This window comes from Phacochoerus africanus, chromosome 2 (genome assembly GCF_016906955.1).
Source record: "Phacochoerus africanus isolate WHEZ1 chromosome 2, ROS_Pafr_v1, whole genome shotgun sequence".
NCBI classification, from domain to species: Eukaryota; Metazoa; Chordata; class Mammalia; order Artiodactyla; family Suidae; genus Phacochoerus; species Phacochoerus africanus.
This window is the reverse complement of record NC_062545.1, coordinates 29,133,946-29,146,514: the sequence shown is the minus strand read 5'-3', so window position 1 is coordinate 29,146,514 and position 12,569 is coordinate 29,133,946.

Below are 12,569 nucleotides of genomic sequence, written 5' to 3'. Positions count from 1 at the left end.
AGATATAATCACTGGCACATTCTACCTCTCGGGATTGTAATCTTTGGCTCACCTCCCCTGCCTGCTCCAGATGGCCTGTGGGTGGGGAGTGCAGGACCAGGCCCTTCTAGATCACATCCTTCATGCGCATCACGCTCCCAATGACAAAGAGTCTGAGGTGACAGCACGACAGCAAAAGCAGATGGGAGTCACAGTTTTAGTCATTTCCCATATTTCTCCATTTTTTTTCACAAGCCAAGAAGACTGCTGATGGTATTTGACAGCAGATGTCAGTGACCCGCAGGGATGACAGTCCAGCAGTAGTGATGGAGCAGGGGTGAGCCAGGCCAGCTGGACTTGACGAATGTCAGATTAGAGCAATAGTCAAGTCATACACATGGTAAATAGACATGGCATTCAAGTATAAGGAAGGCTGTAGATACGTATGTACATGTGATGAGACCACACCAGCATTCCAGGGGATCTTAACACAGAAAATGATTTCTAGGGCCAAGTAAAGTTGAGAAAAACTGGGTTAAACAAAGACTGATTTCTTAGTGCAGGATTTCTCAGAGACTTTAGGATGCTATTGTGTATGAACAGATCTTCAAGAAGCAATTTTCCCGTCAAATTCTTTTTTTAATGAGAGTTTATTAACATTTCATGGGACAGGTACTCCATTTGATAAATGCTGGACTGGATAATTACTATACTGCATAGTTTCTATTCAATGCGAGGCTTTAAGAAAATAATTATTGACATTTCTCTCCATTTCATTATTTTAGGTTCTACTATTTAAGCGGCTAATGATAGTGCTAAGAAACAAAATAGGTGACATTAGAAAAACTGATCTAAAAAATGGGAAATGATACAAAGCAACTAAACTTTGAGCTGATAAAGGACCAATAAACCATCATCCTAAATACCCAGTGCTTCCAAAGATAGAAAATAATTTCTGGAAAATACTGAATATGGTTGAGTAAAGATTTGTGATGTAAAAAAACCTGGGGAAAGAGTTCCCTGGTGGCTCAGGATGTTAAGGATCCGGTGTTGTCACTGTTCTGGTTCAGGCAAAAAGGAAAAAAAAAAAAAGAATCTGGGGAAAAACAGCCAAAGAGATGAATTTATACGTAGCTTCAGAAAAATTACATTGTTGATAAAAGGTTATAAATGACAATGTGATTGTTATACTATTCCCATTAATAACTACTTCCTCGTTAGCTCAAGTATCAAGATGCTCACTTCCTTTAAAAGCCACTGATGTCTCATTTCAAATACCAGTAGATACAGTATTGGGGCTTATTTTTTTAATATAGGAAACAGACTACCCCCAACATTAAAAAAAGAAGCCTGTGAACATGCTGTGTAATGTACTTTAGAAAACCTGAAATTCTACAAAAGGAAATATGAATAAAAAAACAAACTTTAAATGATATTAAATTGTTCTCTTGCAAAGAAATGGAAAATCTTTTAATCCTCTTAGCAAAGAAATACTTTCAGAAGTGTAGACTTAAATTTTTTTTTTTTTTTGGTCTTTTTGTCTTTTCTAGGGCCGCTCCCAAGGCATATGGAGGTTCCCAGGCTAGGGGTCAAATCAGAGCTGTACCGCTGGCCTACGCCAGAGCCACAGCAGCGCGGGACCCGAGCCGTATCTGCAACCTACACCACAGCTCACAGCAACGCCAGATCCTTAGCCCACAGAGCAAGGCCAGGGATCGAACCCGCAACCTCATGGTTCCTAGTCAGATTCGTTAACCACTGAGCCATGACAGGAACTCCCTTAAATATTTTTTAGAAGGGTTTTGCTATGTGTATTGCAAACTGAGATAGATAAGCCTTTATGTAAGCATTATTACCTTAAATATGTATGTAAATTGTTAAATTTTGATTGGGCAAATTTGCTTCATCTCCGAAACATAAATATGCTTGTATATTTAGTTACAAGAATAATGATGTGAGATTGGGTTGTGGACAGTGAAAAAGAATGTCTGGCTGTGGATTTTTGCTATTGTTATCAAAAGCCAATTCCTAGGAATTTTGTTCTTATTCCATGATATCTTAAAATATGAGAATTTGACTAGCTCTCTTAAACCCATACACAGACATGCATGTACGTTTATATATATGTATATATGTATGTGTACCCCAAAGTACCCTGAATTATCAACCATTTATGTTTGTGAAAATATCAAAGTGAAGAAAGCACTAAAAACTACATAGACTATTTTCCCTTACCTGATATGCGCCTTAAGAAAAATTAATAACTTTGTACCCAATGTGGAGCTAATCATGAGATTCCTGTTTCCTCTCAATAAAACACTAGCATTATTTTTTTAAGTAGAATTAGCACGAACTTGTGGATTTTTTAATTGTCTCATTAGTAAAGCCACCATGTGGAGAGGTCAAACATACATCACAACCACACTCAGGAATTGCAATTTTAAAATTTGATCAGGTTAAATGTTCTCTATTTGCTGCAGATAAAGAATGGCATTAACAAGTGAAACTGTCACATCTTTTCAGCGTGCTTCCCTATTTTTCAGTATTTATTATACAAATGCCTTGTGTCACATTATGGATTATATTGAAGATATTCATCATTACTGGATATGATGCTGAAAAGGGGGCTTTATTTTCTTCTTCTACATTGGCTCAGAAAGGGCAGTCAGAGACATGTGAATGGATCTGAGTGCAACAATGAATCATGGAACAAAGGACTATCCTTAATATTTAACAGAGCTAGATCAGGTTCCATCTGCTTAATTACCAGCCATCACTTTTTTGTTGTTGTTGTTCTCACAACTTTGACATGACACAGAGCAGTCACTGGAATGTTTTTGTTATTTTAGAAAAATGTCTTCAACAGTGGTAAGAATGCCTTGGAATGTGGCTTAAAGAGATGCCCTCCAGGATAAAGCATTTGACCTTTTAGAAAGAGCAAGAGAAGTTTTTCTTTCTCATATGTTTGGAAAAAAAACTGAGTACACCGCAACACCAACTTTATTGTACTTTCTGTTCAGTCGTAGAAAATTTTGAGCAAATGCAGGCAAATGTACACAAATGCATTAAGCTCAACATACTGTTCTGTCCCAAAGCCATAATAAGAGTAGTTGTCATTCACCTAAGGCAATTTAGACCAAATTGTCCAAACATACACAGAAAACCCAATTTCTATCTTATCTCAGGGTTCTGATGTATTTGTGATAAAGCAAGGAATCTGCTTTAAAATTTTTTTCTGCTATTTATCATACATGATATGAAGACAAAAAAATGTAAAAAAGAAAGAAGTTTTTCAAAGACCAGAATCAAAAACTTCATTTTGATACTGCCTCTAAGAAAGAGCCAGGGTAATTTTTCTGTAAGTCTGATCACATTGCTTTCCTGAGTGAAGCTATTTGATCAATTCTCACTTCTCTCATCTAACCAAACTCCCAGGTAATTTCTGGCTGTATGATCCCTTGAGTTAATTGTCCAGCTATACTGCCCACCCGACTCCTTCCTGGAGTAAAGCATGACTAGGTTCATGACCTTGGGAGATTATTTCACCCTTCCATGCTTGAGTTTCCTCATCTGTAAAATGAAGATGCTAATAAAACCTTCTTCATGGTGTTGTTGGGAGGATGAAATATCGACAAAGCATGAATGATGCTTAACACTAGGCCAGGCATATAGGAAAAAACACCATAAATATTTGTCATTTTAAGAGTGCTTGTCACACACAGCTGAATGCCAGTAAGTCTTGTTTCACATGGAGGTTTCCATCTAGGCAATCATCTTACTCTTCTTTCTCCTCATTTCCTTTGCTGTGAAATGACAGAATTGAAACCAGCCATCTTTAAGGTCTTTCAGCTGTAAAATAGGTTGTAAAATGTGCCCAGGGAACTAGACATTTGTAAAAACCCAGAATGAAAGGCAGCAGGGTTGGAGAGGATGTCAAGGATGGCATTGGCGGATATAAGAAACAGAGAAGGAGTGTGTTCCAAAAACACTTTCCAAAAGAGCAGTTGAAGGGGATTGAGGGCAGGAAAGATGATTAAACAAGCAAAATGCCTTGCATTTTTACTTGTCAACTGTCAACACTTTCAGCAACCAGAGAGGAGATACCCCCATGATGACTTTAGACTTTGTGTATTGGTAATGCCAATTCTATGCAGACAATATAGGCAGACAATAGAACAGCTGGTCTCTAGTCACACCATGGAAGTAGCAGAAAGGACTCTCTTGTAGGATTTACAAAACAACTGTCTACTTAAGCTGAGTCATTTAGGATTCCATTTGGCTGCATGGAACAGGAACCAACTAGAGTGGCTTAAACAAACAGAAGGCTATAGATCTCATTTTACAAGGATGCTAAAGGTAGACAGTCCAGGGCTAAGACCATTGTTCAGGGAACCAAGCTCCTCTGTACCATGCTTTGTCATCCTTAATATGTGACCTTTGTATTTATGATCACAGGACAAGACACTTTAAACCTATCTTCAGCTTCAAAGTTCTCATTCCAGGCAAGAAGAGGGAAAAGGGCAAAGGACAAAAGACACATACCAGCTGAGATTTTCCCCCATTTATAATAAAAAGTAGAGTTTTATTTCCTGGTAGTAGACTTTCTTAACATTTCATTGGCCAAAAGTGGGTCACCTGGGCATATTGCCACTCCAAAAAAAACCATGGAATTATTTTACTATAGAATAAAGATGAAAGAGACTTGGTGTAGGGAACTAGCAGGTTTATCACTTGCTTCCCAGTCAATAAAGTAAATTAGGTTGACTAACACACAATGAAACATATAATATATGTGTTGTTTGGTGACAGCTGAAATTAGATAAAAGAAATAGACTCACAATAAAACAGCAAATTTATATTGCTTAGAAATTAACCGGGTCTCACCTTCCTTCCCCTTCTACTCTTAGGTCTTCCTTCCATCTCCTGCCCTCTGCCTAAAAAGAAAATTGTGTTTAGTACATCAAAAATGTATTACCACTGAGCCAAAAACTTTTCAAATAGATTCATATGCCATGTTATTTAACATTTTTCAAGTTAACAACTTTCAAGTTTTTCTACTCATTTTTATCAGATCTTCATAACACATTTCTAAATTAAATTTGTCACATTGTTTCTCAATTTCTCTACCATCACTATTCTGAGGGTGAGAGAAGTAAATGTTCCCAATTGTTAGGTCCCTGAAGATTCCAGATTGTGGAATCCACAATTTCTCCTTTGTCTTTTCAGTAGCTCATGATGCATAGTCTAAAATACAGGATAGCTCAGTATAGAGAGTACATAGGCTATATAGAAGAAATCTCTAGCAGTAAATACTATATTGACTTTAAAAGGAAAATTCAGGAAATGTGAAAGCCAGCAAGATTCCTTGGACATGCATCAAATTCAAAATATTTGTACAAGGTCGTCTAGGAGATATTTAAAATTTAACCCAAGGAGATAGCCCTAAATATCTAAAGCTCTAAATTCTGTAAAACAAGAAAATAACCAGGAAATTCAAAGTCAGAATTCTTATAGCAAAAATTGCCTTTAGACTTGGAATGTCAAAATAAAATCATGAAAACAAAAGAAAAGCTTGACACAATCTGCTAAGAGGTAGGAAGAGAATCTGGCAATTTGGTCTTATATTTTGGGCCATTGATTATTTCCAGATAAGGTAAGGAAAGTTTCCTGTGCCAATCAGATTCTCTAGATCGTAGGGATTATCCAACATGCTCCAAGTACTTCTTTATACAATCACTGAGATTATAAATTTGGTGAAGTGTTGATAAACACGTAGGAATTTGATCATAATTTTAGCCTAAGATGAGGAAATATATTTAATCCCTGTTGCAAATCAGTTCCATTAATACAGAAAAATGCTTTCAGGTTGATACAAAGACAAAGCAACCTATAAAACCATAATTCAAGACTTGGACAGATGGAAGTTACAAAACCACTCAAACCACTCTCCGCAATTTATAGCAAGACAAACAAGTACTTGAGCACCAGAAAAGGTGTGCTCTGACCTCATGCCTTCAAAGACAAAGAATTGTCTTATTGTCAGTTCTTGCTCTTATTGTTGTTGTTTATTAACTTTTGAATGTTCTCTTGAACTGCTGAGGGAAACGTTTTTATTTTCTCATTCCATATTCTAGAAGTTAAATATGTCTGCTATGCAAATATAATTAGCCAAGTTCCAGGATCAGTTAAAGAAAATTAATGACACTTTTGTCTAGACCACATGCCAGTACGGCTGGTTGAAATCAGGGTCAAAGGAATCAAAGAGCTTACTCTGCTTAAAAAAATAAAATAAAATAAATTTTAAAAAGTAGAGAAAAAACAATGGGGAAAAAAAAAGCAAGCCATTAAGAAGTTAAGAAACTACTAACCCATTGGAAGGGATACACTGGAACAGGACCAAAAGAAATGCCAATCAAGAGTCCTGTCATAACTCAGCAGGTTAAGAATCTGACTAGTAACCATGAGGATGGGAGTTCTATTCCTGGTCTCTCTCAGTGGGTTAAGGATCCTGGCATATGCCATGACCTGTGGTGTAGGTCGCAGACGTGGCTCAGATCTTATATTACTGTGGCTGTGGTGTAGGCCAGCAGCTGCAACTCCAATTCAACCTATGGTCCCAGAATTTCCATACGCTGCAGGTGTGGACCCCCTCCCCACCCCGCAAAAAAAAAATGCCAATCAATTGAGATTAAAAATCTGGAATCATTTTTCAGTTGTCTAAAAAAACAGAATATACCAGTATATGCAGATGATAGAATCTTTCCTTACCTACTATCAGATTCCCCCTCTAAAACGTGACAGTATATATTTTTAACTACATGGCAACATCATCAGGTCTGCACTGCTGTACTGTCAAGTCATTGATGTTCACCATGGAAGAGACAGCATTCGCTACATTTCCCAGCTGCCTTTGCAGCAAGTTCCCACCAATGGGGATGTGAGTTGAAGGGCTGGGTGCTGATTGTCCAAGGCAATTAAAGTGTTTGCGAGTTTTCCACATTCTCTCTCTGCTATCCGTGTGGCTAGAAGAAAAGCCCTCCAAGAAGACAAAGTTCCAAAGTGAAAGCAGCTCGGATCCCTGAGTCACTGGTGGAGCAGAGGCTCTGAGCTAACCTGCCTGACTTGTCTCATTCTGTCAGGAGCAGGACAGAACTGAGTTGCAATTAGAGTTGGACTTATCTGAGTGTGTTCTCATATTTCTCTTTACCTAAAAGATGTTCTTTTTCTCTTTTTTAATTTAATTTTTTTTAGAGTTGCCTTATCTTTATATAGGGAGTAATAAGTCAAAATGCATAAAACAAAAATTGTTAGAAATGTAAGTAAAAATTGGTAGAAGCAAAGCTGTGGTAGGAAGTCTTACCATACAATTAAAAACACGTAATAGAATACACACACACATACACAAATACGAAATAAAGATGTATTTCAATAATACAATTAATAAAGTTAAATTAATTGACCTATTTCAAGAATTGTACTTTGGAATACATTGATATGTATCAAATTGTGTAGAGTATATACTTTTGCTGAGATTCCAAGGACCATTTAAATAAATCAGTGATTGGATGATACATAAATTTAAAATATTATTAAAGTTATGGCTAGCCAACAGGCATATAAAACTATGTTCAACATCATTAGTCATTAGGGAGATGCTAATTAAAACACAATAAGATAACACTACCATCATAAAAATAGCTAAAACAGAAAAACAAAACAACAAAACCTCATGGAAGCATTTCTGGCAAGGGTAAGGAGCTCTCATAAATTTCTGGAATGCAATATGATACAGCCACTTTGAAAAAAATCTTGGCAGTTTCTCATAACATAACACATACTCTAGGCATTGTGACCCAGATACTTCACTTATAGGTCTTTAGCATAGACACATGAAATCTTAGGTCCACGTAAAACCCGTGCATGAGTGTTTACAGGGGCTTTCTTCGTAATTGCCCCAAAGGGCAAAGAGCTTAAATATCCTTTAGTGGCTCAGTGGTTGAGAAGATGGTGGTACATCCACTCAGTGGAAATCTCTACAATAAAAAGGAGAGAACTATCTAACATACTGAAACATAGACAAACTTAAAATACATTTTTCACAGTGAAAAATACTAGACCCCAAAGGCTACATATTGTGTGATTTTTCTCATATGAAATTCTAGGAAAAGCAAAACTGTAAAGATGGGGATGAGTGTTTGCCAGGGATTTGACTAGAAAGTAGCTGCAGGAGAGTGATGGAACCATTGTGAATATTGAGTGGAGTGGCAGTCACACACCTCTGCATTTGTCAAGAGCCATAGAACTGATAGTGGGTTTTATTTGTGAAGGTAGATTACAAAGAGGCAGATATTTTATACGGTATATTTACAATTGAATATTCCTAAAATATATAGTAGCTCTAAAAATAAATTTCTTTTTTTTTTTGCCTTTTTGCCTTTTTGCCTTTTCTAGGGCCGCTCCCTCGGCATATAGAGGTTCCCAGGCAAGGGGTCGAATCGGAGCTGCAGCCACTGGCCTACGCCAGAGCCACAGCAACGGGGGATCCGAGCTGCGTCTGCAACCTACATCACAGCTCATGGCAACGCCAGATCCTTAACCCACTGAGCAAGGCCAGGGATCAAACCCGCCACCTCATGGTTCCTAGTCGGATTGTTAACCACTGAGCCACGATGGGAACTCCTAAAAATAAATTTCTTGACTAAATTAAGAGAGAAATTAAATGTTTAAGGAATAAGATTTGGAAAGTACCGTATATGAAAATTTATCAAAATAGAAGGATGATTGCCAAATTATACCCTAGGATAAAGGCATTCCTCTAGAGTTTTCATACTAAAAAGAAAAAGTAGAAATGAATGTAGATTAATAAATTAAGCATTTTATTCAACATGCCCCATGAAGTCCTAGAAGGGCAACATACAGAAATAAAAAGAAAACTTCCTGAATTGGAAAACAAACTGTGAATTCATTAAAAAGCTCTTAATTTGGAAGACCAAATAATCAATCGCAATTAGGTTTGGGCTTATTTCTCTTCAGCCAAAAGAATGTTCTTTTTTTTTCTCTTAAAAAAAAAGTAATAGAAGCCATCAGTTTGGCAAGTGAAGAAATAGAGTAAATGCTCTTTGTCCTAAGATGATTAAACAACAGTAATTTCTTCCTCTGACGACTTAAATAATAGCATGACAGGTCACATATAAAAAATAAGTACATGAGTTCATTCAGCAAATATCTCTTAAACCCTGCTGAGTGTCAGGTACTGTTCTAGGGTTTTGGCACATGTCAGAGAACAAAACCTACAAAGAGCCCTGCCCTGAAGGAATATACATTTCTGTCAATTGCCAAATTATCTTAAATTAGTTCCTCTTTTAAAAAATTATTCTCGATCTAATAGTTTTTAAAAAGCAATTTTTCTAATGGTTCAATTTTTATATTCAGTATGACTTTTATCAAATGGCATCACTTTCACCTCCACAAAAAAAAACTTTCTAAATATATATACTTCTTGATTTTCTGTGAAATCGGAGCTTTGGCTCTGAGCAGTTATAAAGGTTTATATTTGTTGACCAAAAATTCTTTAAAGTGAGGGCTATCATTGGATCCCACAGGTATTCTTTTCCATGAAGATGGGATAGCAGCAAATGTCAAAGAAATGAAAACAAGTGAGGATTTCAGGAGACTGGTTATGTGCCTTCCTTAGAGGCATGTAAAGAAGGAAAAGGAAGATGTTTCTCACTGTTTGACACACTACTTTGCATGTTACTATCAAACCTGTCAGGTCACATTTTAATGTTCTTAATAACTTCCTCATGTTTTCTGCCATAGAGGTAACATCCTGTTACCAAGCTTGAGTCTCTGTTCTCTTTCAATATGGAAGGTTTTAAATTATCTGGTGGGGGAGTTCATTTATCTGAAATTAAGACTGGAATTTATAGAATTGTACTTGACCTCAAATGTCAGTTCCTCAGAGACACCTTGCCATATATTCATTCCACTTAAAAGATCAAGAAAATGAGAGCATTCCCATGGTGGCGCAGTGGTGATGAACCCAACTAGTATCCATGAGGAATCAGGTTCCATCACTGGCCTGGCTCAGTGGGTTAAGGATCCTGCATTGCCTGAGCTGTGGTGTAGGTAGCAGACATGGCTTGGACCTGGCATTGCCGTGGCTGTGGTGTAGGCCAGCAGCAACAGCTCCAATTCAGCCCCTAGCCTGAGAACTTCCATATGCTGTGGGTGTAGCCCTAAAAAAGAAAAAGGGAAAAAAAATTTTTTAAAAGATCAAGAAGATGAAAGGAAGCAAAAGAACAATTAACATAACAGATAATCCTGAATTTTGTATGTAGGGTAACAAAACTTCCCACTCCAAAATGTCTTTGAAATTCAGATTATTTTGAGCTAAAAACAATCAAAGCCCAAAGGACACAAGAAGAAACTTTTACCTTCCCCTAAAAAAAATCTAGATGTAGGACTTATTCCAGAATAGAGCTATCATCAGAGATATCTGCATAGAATATGGTGGGGAAAACTCGGCAGATCTAGAGATTAGAGTCCACTCTGTGTCCCATTGTCTCTGCCTGCCCCCCCCATCCATAAACATTTGTGTACCAAACATTTTCTTCTCTATCTCCATGTGAATTCCCTTCCTCCCCTCTGAGGTCCCAAACCACTACCCCCAATATCCTCTTTGGTCCTTAGCTAAAGAGGTATTTAAGGTGAGTGTTTCAGCCATTTTAGCCAACTGGTTCTCCAGGGTCTCTCATGTATAGGGAGTATAAAATTTTGTTTGATTTTTCTCCTGTTAATATCTCATGTTAATTTAATTCTTGGCCCAGCCAGAAGAACCTAAAAGGGTAGAGGAAAATTTCTTCCTGCCTGACGTGTACTTGACTTTATTTCTATAGGTTATTAAGATTAGTAAGCAGGAGTTCCCGTCGTGGCGCAGTGGTTAACGAATCCGACTAGGAACCATGAGGTTGCGGGTTCGGTCCCTGCCCTTGCTCAGTGGGTTAACGATCCGGCGTTGCCGTGAGCTGTGGTGTAGGTCGCAGACGTGGCTCGGATCCCACGTTGCTGTGGCTCTGGCGTAGGCCGGTGGCTACAGCTCCGATTCAACCCCTAGCCTGGGAACCTCCACATGCTGCGGGAGCGGCCCAAGAAATAGCAACAACAACAACAATAACAACAACAACAAAAGACAAAAAAAAAAAAAAAGATTAGTATGCAATTGAATTCAAGCAATGCATGTGTTTATGTGTGTACATGTGTATTCCTGTGGACCATGGCAGGAAGTGAATGTTGGAGGTAATATTCTCCCAAAGCTTGGAGAATAGCACAAGGCAAAAGTTGAGTAAAAACGTGTGAGCTGTGGTGTAGGTCTCAAGACGCGGCTCAGACCCAGCATTGCTACGGCTGTGGCAAAGGCTGGCAGCTGCAGCTCTGATTCAACCCCTAGCCTTGGAACTTCCATATGCTGCAGGTTTGGCCCTAAAAAGCAAAAAAAAAAAAAAAAAAAAAAAAAAAAAAAAAAAATAGTAGTAGTCACCACCATTTCTTGGGTGTCTACTCTAGGCCAGGTATTTTATTATACTGTCTCATTTAATCATAAATATTTTTTCCCACTTTTTAGATCAATAAATAGAAACTCAGAGAGGTTAAATCAGCCCTAGACTCTAAAGCATCCAGCTAATAATAGCGCCGATATCTGAATCTTGGTCTGATACTATAGCCAACATACTTTCAAATATGCTACAAATCCAATTCCCATAAAAAAACCCACAAAACTGAGTGATATCTGATGGTTGCCTGAGGGTCTAGACTTTGTATCAGATGAGGGTTAAAAGCAGTGTATCACCGTGTGAGTGATAGGCAGACTTTCCAGCCTGTGAAGGAGGAGCAATTGGGTATTACTAGGTATCCAAAGAAGAGACCCAATGGGATTGAGTTAAATAAAACTTGAGCCATTGTTGTGGCTTAACTCTTGGAGCCTTTAACCTCCTAAAAAATAGAATCCTGTTTTCTTAGGTAGGCCCCTACCAACCTCTTTGCTCTTTGCCCTAGGGCTTTCCAGGGAGTCCATAGGTTAAACAGTCTTCTTTCATCTGAATTACAGCATTCCGAAGGGACCTAAACCTACTCAACAAGTTCTGAAGAAGTCCAGAAATAACAGGACAGTTGACCTCATTTTTTCTGTCTCTCTCTCTCTCTCTCTCTTTTTTTTTTTATTTTTTTAGGGCCACACCTGAAGCATTTGGAGGTTCTCAGGCAAGGGGTCAAATAGGAGCTATAGCCGCTGGCCTACACCACAGCCACAGCAATGTTGGATCTGAGCCGAGTCTGCAACCTACACCACAGCTTATGGCAATACTGGATCCTTAACCCAATGAGAGAGGCCAGGGATTGAACCTGCATCCTCATGGATACTAGTCAGATTCATTTCCGCTGAGCCACAATGGGAATTCCAGGAGAGTTGACCTCATTTTTCAAAAAAATTTATTGAAAGATAGTTTCTTTACAGTGTTGTGTTAGTTTCAGGCATACTGCAATGTGAATCAGTTATCCTGATTTGATGATGGCCATCAGTTATATATATACAT